Source organism: Macaca nemestrina, chromosome 3, assembly GCF_043159975.1.
Source record: "Macaca nemestrina isolate mMacNem1 chromosome 3, mMacNem.hap1, whole genome shotgun sequence".
Lineage (NCBI taxonomy): Eukaryota > Metazoa > Chordata > Mammalia > Primates > Cercopithecidae > Macaca > Macaca nemestrina.
In genome coordinates, this window is record NC_092127.1 from 43,083,384 (window position 1) to 43,100,353 (window position 16,970).

The following is a 16,970-nucleotide window of genomic DNA, read 5'->3' on the forward strand; positions in this document are numbered from 1 at the left end:
CCCAGGAGGCAGACGTTGCAGTGAGCGGAGATCGCACTACTGCACTCCAGCCTGGGTAACAGAGCAAGACTCTGTCTCAAAAAAATAAATAAATAAAAATAAATAAAAATAATAAAAATGAAAACCACAGACCAGGGTAAATTATTCACAATGCAAGTATATAACAAAGGTCTTATATCCAGAATATAAAAAGAGGTCATACAACTCACTAATAACAAGGCACACATTCCAATTTCATAAATAGGAAAGACTTGCACAGACATCTCACAAAACATTTATGAATGGACAATAAGCACATGGAAAGGTGCTTAACGTTGCTAGTCATCAGCATAATGCAAATTAAAAACACAATGAGATGTTACTTTTCTCACTGGCTAAAATTTAAAAGATGAACACCTCAAAACATTGGGCAGGGATGTGGAGCAACTATGCATTTGTTGTGGGAATTAAAAATGTTACAACCACTTTGGAAAACTGTTTAGCAGTTCGTTATATATTTAAACATATGCCTACCCTATGACCCTCCAACTCCACTCGTAGGTACTTATCAAAAGAAATAAAAATTAAAAAGGCTTGTATGTGACAATTTATAGCAGCTTTATCCATAATAGCCAAAAAAATGAAACAGCCCAAATGATCATCAGCAAGAAAATAGACTAACAATTTGTGGTAAATCCACACAATGAAATAATACTCAACAACAAAAAAATGAACTACAAAACATGAATGAATATATTGATGAATCAAATCAATAAATTTTGTATGCTCAGGAACATGAATGAATTTCAAAAACATTATGTTGAGAAAAATAACAGGCACAAAAGAGAACTGAATTCATTTATTTAAAATTCAGGAACACAACACTAATCTATCAGAATAGATGGCAGAACTGTGGTTGCTTAGGAGCTTGACTCAAAAAGGGGCATGAGGGAACTTTCTGAGTGATGGAAATATTCTATATTTTGATTGGATATTGGTTAGGTAAAGTGACACAATTTTCAAAACTCATTGAGTTGTAGATTTAAAATCTGTGTTCAACTGCTTGTAAAGATTACCTCAATAAACAAAAATCTTGGCAGAATTTTCAAATAATTTGGCAACCCAATTTTAAATGTATGAGGAAAAGCAAAGCTTATGAATGGTCAAGACACTGCTGAGGAAGGAGGAGGTAGAGGGCAATGTGGGCAAACACTTTTGCACTAAAATTAGGATTTATTATTAACCTATTATAATTGTTAAATGTAGTATTGGTAAAGGGAAAGATAAATTGACCAATGGAATAGAACAGAGGCCTAAAACAGAACCACACGGAGATGCCAGAGATGGCAATGAAAATTACTGAAACAGACTACTGAATAAGTTGTACCAGGAAAACTGATTATTCAAATGGAAACAAAAATTAGATCCTTGCCTTAACACATACATAAAAATTAATTTCAAATGAATCAAAAACTTATATATGAAGAACAAAATTTGAAAACTTTTTCAGATAATTATAGAAGAATATTTTTATGACATTAGGCTTGAAAACTTTTCAAACAAAATTACTAAGCCAAAGATATCAATAAATTTGACAAATTAAAATAAAGAACTTCTGTTCATCAAAAGATACCAAAAGAGGAGTGTAAAGAAAACAAGACACAAAATGAATTATAAAACAAGCATAGACAGAAGAACTCTAAGAAAAATATATAAATATCCCCCCTACCACAAAAAAAGCATTTCATAGAAGAAAAAATAATGAAACAACAACAAAGAAAAACATGAAGGAAAGTATGTCCGTTCTCATTTGTAGGACTGTGAGCTCTTGCTTTTTTATTTATTAAACATTGGAGGAGGAATGTTGTAAAGAAGAAGAGGTGTATCAAGGACAAATTATGAGATAATGCAGAAGGAACTAATGTTAAAATCAATATTCAGCCGAAACCAAGACCTGTGCCTATATTCACCATCAGAGATTGGACTTCTCAGATGTAAGAAACTTGGGAATGTTACCCAAAAAGTAATTTCATTATAATTTTATCATTAAAACCAGCAGTAAAATTTTGAAAATTTGACATAATAGAGGAAGAACCATTTCTCAGTACTGTCAGCTGCTAGACTGCTCTTGCGTTCACGCTACGGCTTATCTGTGATACCAAATAGACACACTCTTTCAACTGGGGTTGGTAGAGAAACATGATATTTTAGGAATTCCTCATTTTTCTTTAACACTTTCCTCTTTTATTCTTTATATTCTTTGTTGTGTCTAGATCAAAGAAGATTTATCACAGATGTTGTTGTACATGGTTTGGGTTGTTTTCCTGCCTTGTGAAATTTTAACAAGGCAAACTTAATTTTGTTTTTTATTCATCCTTCAAGATGTGAAATGTTCCCATAGATAACTTTTTCCTGCAAGACTCATGGCCTAAATAGAACTAAATAACTACAAAATACTAGTAGAATTTTAAAGGTTATTTTCTTTGATAATTTAATGTTAACACAACAAACATTTTCAAAGATTGTAATCTTAATGATAAGATTTCTATTACTCTTTCTTGTATTATTTCAATTTTATAAATATTTACTGGCTCTAATAAGATATAATATTCTTGTTAAGGTTATCTAGCTAATATATTCTCTCTCAACATTAATCTTTATTTTAAATGTATTTCTTTATACACTTATTATTTGAAATGGCCTGGTTATTTTTGGATATAAAGTTAACAGTTTTCACAATCATCATTAATTTTTGCTGCATTTGACTCTTGCAATAACATTTACATTTATGCTTCAACAAACCTATAGACTATCAACATTTAAGGCATACAGAGATATTTTTCATTCAAAACTACATATAGATACATATCTATATTCAAAAGTGACTATTCAGCTAGTAACAATAAATCTGAATTATATGTCTTGTTCATGCTATTGGCAGTGTAATGCTGATTCAGTGCACTAGTATCCTATACACTTACATCAGTGATCCTGCAAACATTTAGATCTGACATTTGAAGTAGGCGTTGAACTACTCAGCTTTCCAAAAGCTGTGGCTTGAGACAAAGACAAAAATTTTGGCCAAATACTGAAGCTAACACCAACTATGGTATAACCCTAAAAAGAAGTATAGGCCAAGTATCTATTTCCTAGACAGAACTTTATGCCATATTCACATAAATACATACACAAATTCTTCATCTTCAAACTTTTAATTTGCATGCCTACAAAAAACAGAGATGAAACATAAGGGCCCTCAATGAATCATGCCATGAATGCTCTTGTTCTTGTTCATAATGATGATTTATTCTCATCTTATAACCCACTGCCACTTACACCACTTCATAGCAGCCCCTTAGGCAACCATCAATCATAACAAAATCCCATTCCCTATTTATCCCCCTTTGTAATAGCAGTCCTTCAGAATGGACTTGGACAAAGTGAGCTTCATGGTGAATTCTGAATAAAAGAATAAAAACAAGGTTATCTGAGGCATAAAAGGTATTGCTATAAATGAATAAATTATATGAATATCTGGCAGAAATTAAAATGGTAAAAATAGAAATAGGAAAAGATAAAAATTGTTCATAATATTTTAGCTCAGTGTGTACACTCTTCTAAAGCAAAGAAATTTCTACTTGTGATACTTTTACTCACTCAGAGAATACATCATTCATATTTTTTAAATGAATACTTTGCCTTGAACCTTCAGACCTTACCTACTCTCAAATTGCCCCAACCCTCACAGAATAGCAAGAATTATGGTTCTCAACTTCTTAATTTCATGGCTCTTGAGACTCTAAAGAATTACTGATAGCCTGTATTAGTCCATTTTCACACTTCTATGAAGAGCTGCCTGAGACTGGGTAATTTATAAAGGAAAGAAGTTTAATTGATTCACAGTTCCACATGGCTGGGAAGGCCTCAGGAAACTTACTATCATGGTGGAAGGTGAAGGCGAAGCAAGTACCTTCTTCACAAGGCAGCAGGAAAGAGAAAAATTCAGGGGAAACTGCCACTTTTGAACAATCAAATTTCTTGAGAACTCCCTCACTATCACGAGAACAGCATGGGGGAAACTGCCCCCATGACACAATCACCTCCCATCAGGTTTCTCCCTCCACACGTGGGGATTACAATTCGAGGTAAGATTTGGGTGGGGACACAGAGCCAAACCATATTATGAACCTAAAGAGCTTTTGTTTGTGTAAGTTGTATATACTGATACTTATCATATTAGATATTGAAACAGAAAATTTTAAATATTTACTTGTTTTACAGTAACATAATAAGCCCATTACATGTTAACATAAATGGCATGTTTTTATGAAAAAAAACTATATTTCCTTTTTTTTTTTTTTTTTTTAGCCCAGGCTGGAGTGCAGTGGCCGGATCTCAGCTCACTGCAAGCTCCGCCTCCCGGGTTCACGCCATTCTCCGGCCTCAGCCTCCCGAGTAGCTGGGACTACAGGCGCCTGCCACCTCGCCCGGCTAGTTTTTTGTATTTCTTAGTAGAGACGGGGTTTCACCGTGTTAGCCAGGATGGTCTCGATCTCCTGACCTCGTGATCCGCCCATCTCGGCCTCCCAAAGTGCTGGGATTACAGGCTTGAGCCACCGCGCCCGGCCAAAAAAAAAACTATATTTCCTAAATAAAAAATTTAGTGAGAATTATTTTACATGTTTGCAAGTCTCTAATGTCTAGCTTAACAGAAGACAGCTGAATTCTGATATCTGCTTATGTATTCAATCTGTTGCAACATCTTGTTTTGAAGAAAATCCAGCCTCACATAGTTATGCAGTTGGGAAAGAGGAAAACTTAACAGAATTTTCAGATAATTGATAATATTCTTCTATGATACTACACTAAAAATTGACAAATGATAATTTCTTAAAAGTTGGATGAATGTGAACACACTGATGAACTTTTTCTGCTTTGTTGCATTAACATCATTGCTTTATCTTACATATAAACCCATGCATGATTTTTTAAGTGTGCATTAAAATATTGGTTGACAAAGTTAAGTCAGTCTCCCAAATGTTGACGTATTTCTGTATGTCAATACTTTTTTCTGTATGCAATACACACATATTTCTGTATGTCAATACAGAAACACATATGTCTGTATGTCACACATATTTCACACATATTTCTGTATGTCACACATATTTCTGTATGTCAATTTCTGTATGTCAATACAGAAACACATATTTCTGTATGTCAATACTTTTTTCTGTATGCAATACTTTTTTTAAATCGCAGGTATTACTATTACTACGAACTTCATCAGAAAATATTTGCATATTAGGAAGCTATTAAGCTCTTGATAGCAGACACAAGTTTACCCAACTTCTAATAGTTACCTAAAAACTTAAATTTTTATCACTGGCAACATGTGCTGTCAATTGATTTTCTTAAAGGGATCAGTCTCACTTTGTTAATTCTGAAGAAAATGTCTGCCAGATGCTAGCCATATTTCAAGTAAAAATAGTGTCCTATGAGGGCAAAGTGGCTAGTTCAGCCCACAGTTCATTCTCTTGAGTGATTTTCCTCAACTCAATCATTGTAATTTGATATGCAGAAGCACTTTATGAATACTTCCCATTTTGTCACACAACATGTTTTCTTTTTTTTTTTTAATTATACTTTAAGTTCTAGGGTACATGTGCACAACATGCAGGTATGTTACATGGGTATACATGTGCCATGTTGGTTTGCTGCACCCATCAACTCGTCATTTACATTAGGTATTTCTCCTAATGCTATCCCTCCCCCCTCCCCCCATGCCACGACAGGCCCTGGTGTGTGATGTTCCCTGCCCTGTGTCCATGTGTTCTTGTTGTTCAGCTCCCACCTATGAGTGAGAACATGTGGTGTTTGGTTTTCTGTCCTTGTGATAGTTTGCTGAGAATGATGGTTTCCAGCTTCATCCATGTCCCTGGAAAGGACATGAACTCATTCTTTTTTATGGTTGCATATTATTCCACAGTGTATATGTGCCACATTTTTGTAATCTAGTCTGTTATTGATGGACATTTGGGTTGGTTCCAAGTCTTTGCTATTGTGAATAGTGCTGCAATAAACATACGTGTGCATGTGTCTTTATAGTAGCATGATTTATAAACCTTTCGGTATATATTGAGGGACTGAATTTCTGGGTCAAATGGTATTTCTAGTTCTAGATCCTTGAGGAATCGCCACACTGTCTTCCACAATGGTTGAACTAATTTACGCTCCCACAAATAGTGTAGAAGTGTTTCTATTTCTCCACATCGTCTCCAGCACCTGTTGTTTCCTGACTTTTTAATGATTGCCATTCTAACTTGTGTGAGATGGTATCTCATTGTGGTTTTGATTTGCATTTCTCTGACGACCAGTGATGGTGAGCATTTTTTCATGTTTGTTGGCAGCATAAATGTCTTCTTTTGAGAAGTGTCTATTCATATCCTTTGCCCACTTTTTGATGGGGTTGTTTGTTTTTTTCTTATAAATTTGTTTAAGTTCTTTGCAGATTCTGGATATTAGCCCTTTGTCAGATGGGTAGATTGCAAAGATTTTTCTCCCATTCTGTAGATTGCCTGTTCACTCTGATGATAGTTTCTTTTGCTGTGCAGAAGCTCTTTAATTAAATTATATTCCATTTGTCTATTTTGGCTGTGGTTGCCATTGCTTTTGGTGTTTCAGACATGAAGTCTTTGCCCATGCCTATGTCCTGAATGGTATTGTCTAGGTTTTCTTCTAGGGTTTTTATGATGTTAGGTCTTACATCTAAGTCTTTAATCCATCTTGAGTTAATTTTTGTATACGGTGTAAGAAAGGGATCCAGTTTCAGCTTTCTATATATATGGCTAGCCAGTTTTCCCAGCACCATTTATTAAATAGGGAATCCTTTCCCCATTGCTTGTTTTTATCAGGTTTCTCAAAAATCAGATGGTTTTAGATGTGTGGTGTTATTTCTGAGGCCTCTGTTCTGTTCCATTGGTCTCTATATCTCTTTTGGTACCAGTACCATGCTGTTTTGGTTACTGTAGCCTTGTAGTATAGTTTGAAGTCAGGTAGCATGATGCCTCCAACTTTGTTCTTTTTGCTTAGGATTGTCTTGGCTATATGGGCTCTTTTTTGGTTCCATATGAACTTTAAAGTAGTTTTTTCCAATTCTGTGAAGAAAGTCAGTGGTAGCTTGATGGGGATTGCATTGAATCTATAAATTACCTTGAGCAGTATGGCCATTTTCACGATATTGATTCTTCCTATCCATGAGCATGGTATGTTCTTCCATTTGTTTGTGTCCTCTTTTATTTCATTGAGCAGTAGTTTGTAGTTCTCCTTGAAGAGGTCCTTCACATCCCTTGTAAGTTGGATTCCTAGATATTTTATCTTTATAGTAATTGTGAATGGGTGTTCACTCATTATTTGGCTGTTTGTCTCTTATTGGTGTATAGGAATGCTTGTGATTTTTACACATTGATTTTGTATCCTGAGACTTTGCTGAAGTTGCTTATCAGCTTAAGGAGATTTTGGGCTGAGACGATGGGGTTTTCTAAATATACAATCATGTCATTTGCAGACAGAGACAATTTGACTTCCTCTTTTCCTATTTGATTACTCTTTATTTCTTTCTCTTGCCTGATTGCCCTAGCCAGAACTTCCAACACTATGTTGAATAGGAGTGGTGAGACAGGGCATCCTTGTCTTGTGCCAGTTTTCAAAGGGAATGCTTCCAGTTTTTGCCCATTCAGTATGATATTGGCTATGAGTTTGTCATAAATAGCTCTTATTATTTTGAGATACGTTCCATCAATACCTAGTTTATTGAGAGTTTTTAACATGAAAGCCTGTTGAATTTTGTCGAAGGCCTTTTCTGCATCTATTGAAATAATCATGTGGTTTTTGTCGTTGGTTCTGTTTATGTGATGGATTACATTTATTGATTCAGGTATGTTGAACTAGCTTTGCATCCCAGGGATGAAGCTGATTTGATCATGGTGGATTAGCTTTTTGATGTGTTGCTGGATTTGGTTTGCCAGTATTTTATTCAGGATTTTGCATCAATGTTCATCAGAGATATTGGCCTAAAATTCTCTTGTTTTGTTGTGTCTCTACTGGGTTTTGGTATCAGGATGACGCTAGCCTCATAAAATGAGTTAGGGAGGATTCTCTCTTTTTCTATTCATTTAAATAGTTTCGGAAGGAATGGTACTAGCTCTTCTTTGTACCTCTGGTAGAATTCAGCTATGAATCCACCTGACCCTGAATTTTTTTGGTCGGTAGCTTATTAATTATTGCCTCAATTTCAGAACCTGTTATTGGTCTATTCAGAGATTCAACTTCTTCCTGGTTTAGTCTTGGGAGGGTGTATGTGTTCAGGAATTTATCCATTTCTTCTAGATTTTCTAGTTTATTTACATAGAGGTGTTAATAGTATTCTCTGATGGTAGTTTGTATTTCTGTGGGATCGGTGGTAATATCCCCTTTATCACTTTTTATTGTGTCTATTTGATTCTTCTCTCTTTTCTTCTTTATTAGTCTTGCTAGCGGTCTATTTTGCTGATCTTTTCAAAAAACCAGTTCCTAGACTCATTGATTTTTTGAAGGGATTTTTGTGTCTCTATCTCCTTCAGTTCTGCTCTGATCTTAGTTATTTCTTGCCTTCTGCTAGCTTTTGAATTTGTTTGCTCTTGCTTCTCTAGTTCTTTTAATTGTGATATTAGGGTGCTGATTTTGGATTTTTTCCTACTTTCTCTTGTGGGCATTTAGTGCTATAAATTTCCCTCTACACACTGCTTTAAATGTGTCCCAGAGATTCTGGTATGTTGATCACACAACATATTTTCTAAAGTAGACTTGGTGTTGATGTTCAATGTAGTTAAGATATTTTTTCTGTTTCATTAGATATTCTTAATTGAAACTTACTTTTCAAAAAATATGATTGCATGGCAGTGAAGAAGTCAATGGTTACCAGTACAGTTTGCTCCCACTGGTTGATTTGTACCAGTCTGCACAAAGTTTTACCCACTATTATTTTTGCATCATTTATGCAAATGTCAGCTGTGATAAAATAAAATGATGTTTTAGTACCGGTATGAAATAATTTGACCTCTTCAATTGCCTGAAATTATCGTAGAGTCCCCCGGTTTCTGTAGGGCACATTTTGAAAATATTTAGGCTAGATCATCTTAATTATACTGTTGTTTTTGTTATGACATCCTAATCCCTTCCAAAATAAAACAATAATTTGCTGTCGGTTTCAAAAACTGCTGAAGCAAAGGCTATGAATTTGCATTCTTTTGTTTTTAATCTTATATAAATACATATGCTATAAATATACCTGCAGTAATATAAAATTACATACACATGTAGTTTCTCATTACAACATTTTAGTAGAAGACAAAAAAAGGAAACAATACAGCTATCCATTGATGGATAATTTGTTAAATATATTGGATTACATTATACAGTGGAATATTATGCAGCAGTAAAAAGAGAAGAAGAAAAAGAAGGATAAGAAGAAGGAGGAGGAGGAGGAAAGAAGAAGGGGAGGAGGAGGAGAAGGAGGAGGAGGAGCAGAAGGAGGAGGAGGAGAGGGCGGGGGAGGGGAGAAAGAGAAGAAGAAAGGTGAAGGTGAAGGAAGTAAAAAGAAAAGGAGGAGGAAGAGAAAGAAGAGGAAGAGGAAGAAGAAGGAAGAGGAGGAGAAAAAGAAGAGAATGAGGTAGAGGAGAGAGGGATGAGGGTGTTTTCTACAGGCATCTTTGGAAACATCACTAGGATATTCTTTAAAAAGGCAAGGTGCAGAATAACATATACAGTATATGCTAAGGTTTGAATGTTTATGTCTCCTCCAAAATTCATGTTGAAACTTAATCACCAGTGTGATAGTATTAAGAGGTAAAGATTTTGGAGGTGATTGAGTTGTGAGGACTCTTCCCTTCTGGGTGGGATTAATTAATGCCTTTTAAAAAGGACTTAACACAAGCTCTAAAAACACATCATCCCGCTTCCCCAAATTAATGGAGAATAATTTAGGTAATGTTTCATATAAGCATTTTGAGCAAGTTCAAGAAATTTTACAAATCCTTGAACCCCAAAGTAAAATTTCTCTACATGTGTTCTACTGAAGCACACCATCAATGACAAGGACTCAGTACTTATTTTAAAAGAGTAAACTCTTTAAAATATTTTTAAACTACCAAATGCATTTTTTAATTTGACCACAATTGATTTACTTTTTTGCCTGAAGCCAATTTTACTACTTAATGCCTAGTTAATGAATGAAAAGTTACACTATATTCCATTCACATATACTTTAGTGTTGAAATAGAAACAACAATAGCTAGTTTTCATAGACTTTCCTAGACTGGTTTTTATTAATAGTGTCATCTTTACTCTTAAACTCATCTGGATTCCCTTCCAATACATGTCCATACATAAAGATGAAAAGTGTAAAACCATTTTATTAGAAATATTGATTTTTAAATTTAAAACTGTTGTGAATAAATTGCTTAAGAAAAGCCAGAGGGGAAACAGTGAACTAGGGTGTTCTGTGTAAATAAGCACTGTCAGGGCATGCCATTCTCCTTATAATTTCTATGAGGAGATATTGTGCAATCAAGTTTCATTCATGTTTCTGAACCTCGACTGCAAAGAATAAAGAAACCTGTAGCACAATATTGTCATAGACGACGTCTGTCAGCAACTGAAATTCATGGTGCATACATAATACCAACACACTCATTATTCTCCCTCCTCATCCACTAAATATACTGGCAAATAAATATTTTGTCACAATAAGATGACAAAACACTTTCAGAAAATGTCTGCAACATATTCTGAAGAAAACAAAAGAGAATTTAATCAGGTCCAATAAGCAATGAATGATCCAGCCAGTTCAGGAATGATTCAGCAAACACTGCTCCAGCCTCAAAAGGCCCATGAGTCAATGGGCAGGAAGGATTCTCCCATCAAGTGTTCAAAGGAATTCTGATCAGGGAGTGATTTTTGTTATTCCTAGTACATCCATCAAGAAAGATATAGGCTCTTGTCTCCCAAAGTCTTCCTGGGACTCTACATGGTGGTAGTAAAATGATTCTGAAAAAGCACAGCACAGCCTCCTTTAAAAAAGAAGACAAGACATGCTGCACAGGATTTTAAGTATAAAATGAACACTCTTTTGTTAGTGAATGCCATTAATCTTGAAGTTTTCAGCAACTCTTAAACAAATATATCAATACCCCTGTTCAGTATTTCATATAAGTGAATATTACAACAGAAGCTATTATCTCAAAGCAATTTCCTTTTTTTTCATTTTAAGCATGTAAAAATATCTATTGCATCACATTTCCATTTAAAAAATAAAGAGTATTGCAAAAATAATTTCACCATTTAAATCTATGGAGACTTGTGGAGCTTCTATACACTTGTATGGAGCAAGGATTAGGGATGTAAGGTTGTTTATTCCTATGTATCGTCTGACCACCACTGACTATGCTTTTATAGTTCTTCTACATTCTGTTTGCATTTTCCGTCTTTTGTCTGCTATTTGCCATTACTTCATCTGACTAATAAGTGCTGCCTATTTTTCAAACACTGAGCGAGGACTAGACTGCACTAACAGAGCCAAATGCCAGTGCTCTGGTTAGGTCTTTGGTACTAAGAAACCTGTGCCAATTACTTCCAGGTTTAAGACAAAATATGTTATAGTTCATGTATTAGTCAGGGTTCTCCAGAGGGACAGGACTAATAGGATAGATGTATATATGAAGGGGATTTTATTAAGGAGTATTGATTCACACAATCACAATGTGAAGTCCCACAATCGGCTGTCTGCACGCTGAGGAATAAGGAGAACCACTCTAAGTCCCAAAACCTCACAAGTAGGGAGGCAGTAGGGAAGCTGAAGTGCAGCCTTCAGTATGTGGCCTGAGGCCAGAAAGCCCCTGGCAAACCACTGGTGTAGGTCCAAGAGTCCAAAAGTTGAAGAACTTGGAGTCTGATGTTCAAGGGCAAGAAGCATCCAGCACGGGAGAAAGATGGAGGCCAGAAGACTCAGCAGGTCTGCTCTGTCCATTCCTGCTTTATTCTAGCCACACTGGCAACTGATTGGATGGTGCCCACCCAGATTAAGGGTGGGTCTGCCTTTCCCAGCCCACTGACTCAAATGTTAATCTCCTTTGGCAACACACACACAGACACACCCCGGAACAATACTTTGCATCCTTCAATCCAATCAAGTTGACACTCAATATTAACCATCACAGTTCAAATCTGACTTCTGGGAAAGTGGCTTGTTCATCTAATACAATTCCAGCCTTTTATGGTAACTCTTCCAATATTTTAATTGGCATCCTGTCACAAAAGGCAATACTAACTATGTTTAAACAAAAATTCTACATCTAGTCTTCTCAAGGTTGTCCTTGTTTTCACAACCAGTAAACCATGTTTCCAAAGTGTGTTCCACAGAACACAAGCTAATCATAGGTAATAAACAATACTATCCTTAGAACCCAATAGCTAGGGCCCCCACCCTGAGTCCTCCCCACAACCCTTGGTGCCCTGGCTTCCTCAGGGCTCACACTTTAGCAGAAGCTTAGAGGGGCCAAAGAGGTGTACTCACTTGGAATGTATCTCACCCCTCCACAGTTTCTACACCCAAAGGATGTAAGGGGAAGGGTGCCCAGGAGGTAGACCCTGGAAGTAGGGGTTGCGATATCCCCAATATCCATGCAAAACTTTCTTGGGGTGGGAAGATAAGTGAGAAAGGAGCTCACAAACAGGGAGCCAGAAGCAAGTGCGTTCTGTCATCAGGGCACAAAACTCCAAATAATGCAAATTCTAAATGAAATCTTGGCCTTCCAGATCACTTTGCAGATATACCACTCAAGGGAAGAGCATGCAACACATTTTAACAATCAGTTAGTTTAATGTATAGCTTTTAAGTATTTATGTTGCTATGTGATATTTATGATTATATTTAATATGATATGGGCGCTCATTTGTACTGATGTTCCAGCATGGCAAATGACTGACTGTAAGCTGTACAAATTCTGTGAGAGCAAAGCAACGTTTTATCTTTTTCACTGCTCTATTTCCAGGACTGAACACATACCTGGTGAAATGTTAAGTGAAAAAGGTGTTTAAAACCCTGTTTTGAAAATGCTGCCTTTTGCAGTCCCATTTGGACAATTGATAATGCAAATTAGTACTTTAACAGCTTTGAGAATCCTACCATTTTAACCCAGACACCCCTTCCCTCTGCTTTTTTCCCAGAGACCATCTCACATTTACTCTATGGTGAAGGACTTTTATTAATAGTATTGCTCAAATCAATGGCAAATAGCAACAAAACCACTTTGGTGCATATCAAGAAACCTGGAGTAAGTGCAACATATCCTCCAATACGGTCCCAGATAAAATCCAAACATTACAAAAAGCTAGCATATTTCTAGGATGCTCTAGAAGGATATAAATATAAGATTTTCTTTTTTGTGAGCAAACCAAGAATCCAATAATAGCAAAAATTGAACTTTTTCTGGAGTCTTTCTACCTAGAAATAAATGGTTTAGAGAATATTGAAAAGACAGAAAAAGAGTTACAAACCTATCATATTGGGGCGGAGCAAGATGGCCAAATAGGAACAGCTCCAGTCTCCAACTCCCAGCGGGAGCAACACAGAAGACCGGTGATTTCTGCATTTTCAACTGAGGTACTGGGTTCATCTCACTGGGGAGTGCCTGACGATCGGTGCTGGTCAGCTGCTGCAGCCCGACCAGTGAGAGCTGAAGCAGGGCGAGGCATCGCCTCACCTGGGAAGCTCAAGGGGGAAGGGAATCCCTTTTCCTAGCCAGGGGAACTGAGACACACAACACCTGGAAAATCGGGTAACTCTCACCCCAATACTGCGCTTTAAGCAAACAGGCACACTAGGAGATCATATCCCACACCTGGCCGGGAGGGTCCCACGCCCACGGAGCCTCCCTCATTGCTAGCACAGCAGTCTGTGATCTACCGGCAAGGCAGCAGCGAGGCTGGGGGAGGGGCGCCCGCCATTGCTGAGGCTTAAGTAGGTAAACAAAGCTGCTGGGAAGCTCCAACTGGGTGGACCTCACAGCAGCTCAAGGAAACCTGCCTGTCTCTGTAGACTCCACCTCTGGGGACAGGGCACAGTAAACAATAACAAACAGAGCAGAAGCCTCTGCAGACGCAAACGACTCTGTCTGACAGCTTTGAAGAGAGCAGTGGATCTCCCAACACGGAGGTTGAGATCTGAGAAGGGACAGACTGCTGCTCAAGTGGGTCCCTGACCCCTGAGTAGCCTAACTGGGAGACATCCCCCACTAGGGGCAGTCTGACACCCCACACCTCACAGGGTGGAGTACACCCCTGAGAGGAAGCTTCCAAAGCAAGAATCAGACAGGTACACTCGCTGTTCAGAAACATTCTATCTTCTGCAGCCTCTGCTGCTGATACCCAGGCAAACAGGGTCTGGAGTGGACCTCAAGCAATCTCCAACACACCTACAGCTGAGGGTCCTGACTGTTAGAAGGAAAACTATCAAACAGGAAGGACACCTACACCAAAACCCCATCAGTACATCACCATCATCAAAGACCAGAGGCAGATAAAACCACAAAGATGGGGAAAAAGCAGGGCAGAAGAGCTGGAAATTCAAGAAATAAGAGCGCATCTCCCCCGGCAAAGGAGCGCAGCTCATCGCCAGCAACAGATTAAAGCTGGACGGAGAATGACTTTGATGAGATGAGAGAAGAAGGCTTCAGTCCATCAAATTTCTCAGAGCTAAAGGAGGAATTATGTACCCAGCGCAAAGAAACTAAAAATCTTGAAAAAAAAGTGGAAGAATTGATGGCTAGAGTAATTAATGCAGAGAAGGTCATAAACGAAATGAAAGAGATGAAAACCATGACACGAGAAATACGTGACAAATGCACAAGCTTCAGTAACCCACTCGATCAACTGGAAGAAAGAGTATCAGCGATCGAGGATCAAATGAATGAAATGAAGCGAAAAGAGAAACCAAAAGAAAAAAGAAGAAAAAGAAATGAACAAAGCCTGCAAGAAGTATGGGATTATGTAAAAAGACCAAATCTACGTCTGATTGGGGTGCCTGAAAGTGAGGGGGAAAATGGAACCAAGTTGGAAAACACTCTTCAGGATATCATCCAGGAGAACTTCCCCAACCTAGTAGGGCAGGCCAACATTCAAATCCAGGAAATACAGAGAACGCCACAAAGATACTCCTCGAGAAGAGCAACTCCAAGACACATAATTGCCAGATTCACCAAAGTTGAAATGAAGGAAAAAAACTTAAGGGCAGCCAGAGAGAAAGGTCGGGTTACCCACAAAGAGAAGCCCATCAGACTAACAGCAGATCTCTCGGCAGAAACTCTACAAGCCAGAAGAGAGTGGGGGCCAATATTCAACATTCTTAAAGAAAAGAATTTTAAACCCAGAATTTCATATCCAGCCAAACTAAGTTTCATAGTGAAAGAGAAATAAAATCCTTTACAGATAAGCAAATGCTTAGAGATTTTGTCACTACTAGGCCTGCCTTACAAGAGACCCTGAAGGAAGCTCTAAACATGGAAAGGAACAACCGGTACCAGCCATTGCAAAGACATGCGAAAATGTAAAGACCATCCAGACTAGGAAGAAACTGCATCAACTAACGAGCAAAATAACCAGTTAATATCATAATGGCAGGAACAAGTTCACACATGACAATATTAACCTTAAATGTAAATGGACTAAATGCTCCAATTAAAAGACACAGACTGGCAAACTGGATAAAGAGTCAAGACCCATCTGTCTGCTGTATTCAGGAGACCCATCTCACACGCAGAGACATACATAGGCTCAAAATAAAGGGATGGAGGAAGATTTACCAAGCAAATGGAGAACAAAAAAAAGCGGGGGTTGCAATACTAGTCTCTGATAAAACAGACTTTAAACCATCAAAGATCAAAAGAGACAAAGAAGGCCATTACATAATGGTAAAGGGATCAATTCAACAGGAAGAGCTAACTATCCTAAATATATATGCACCCAATACAGGAGCACCCAGATTCATAAAGCAAGTCCTTAGAGACTTACAAAGAGACTTAGACTCCCATACAATAATAATGGGAGACTTCAACACTCCACTGTCAACATTAGACAGATCAACAAGACAGAAAGTTAACAAGGATATCCAGGAATTGAACTCATCTCTGCAGCAAGCAGACCTAATAGACATCTATAGAACTCTCCACCCCAAATCAACAGAATATACATTCTTCTCAGCACCACATCGTACTTACTCCAAAATTGACCACGTAATTGGAAGTAAAGCACTCCTCAGCAAATGTACAAGAACAGAAATTATAACAAACTGTCTCTCAGACCACAGTGCAATCAAACTAGAACTCAGGACTAAGAAACTCAATCAAAACCGCTCAACTACATGGAAATTGAACAACCTGCTCCTGAATGACTACTGGGTACATAACGAAATGAAGGCAGAAATAAAGATGTTCTTTGAAACCAATGAGAACAAAGATACAACATACCAGAATCTCTGGGACACATTTAAAGCAGTGTGTAGAGGGAAATTTATAGCACTAAATGCCCACAAGAGAAAGCTGGAAAGATCTAAAATTGACACTCTAACATCGCAATTAAAAGAACTAGAGAAGCAAGAGCAAACACATTCGAAAGCTAGCAGAAGGCAAGAAATAACTAAGATCGGAGCAGAACTGAAGGAGATAGAGACACAAAAAACCCTCTAAAAAATCAATGAATCCAGGAGTTGGTTTTTTGAAAAGATCAACAAAATTGACAGACCACTAGCAAGACTAATAAAGAAGAAAAGAGAGAGGAATCAAATCGACGCAATTAAAAATGATAAAGGGGATATCACCACCGACCCCACAGAAATACAAACTACCATCAGAGAATACTATAAACACCTCTACGCAAATAAACTGGAAAATCTAGAAGAA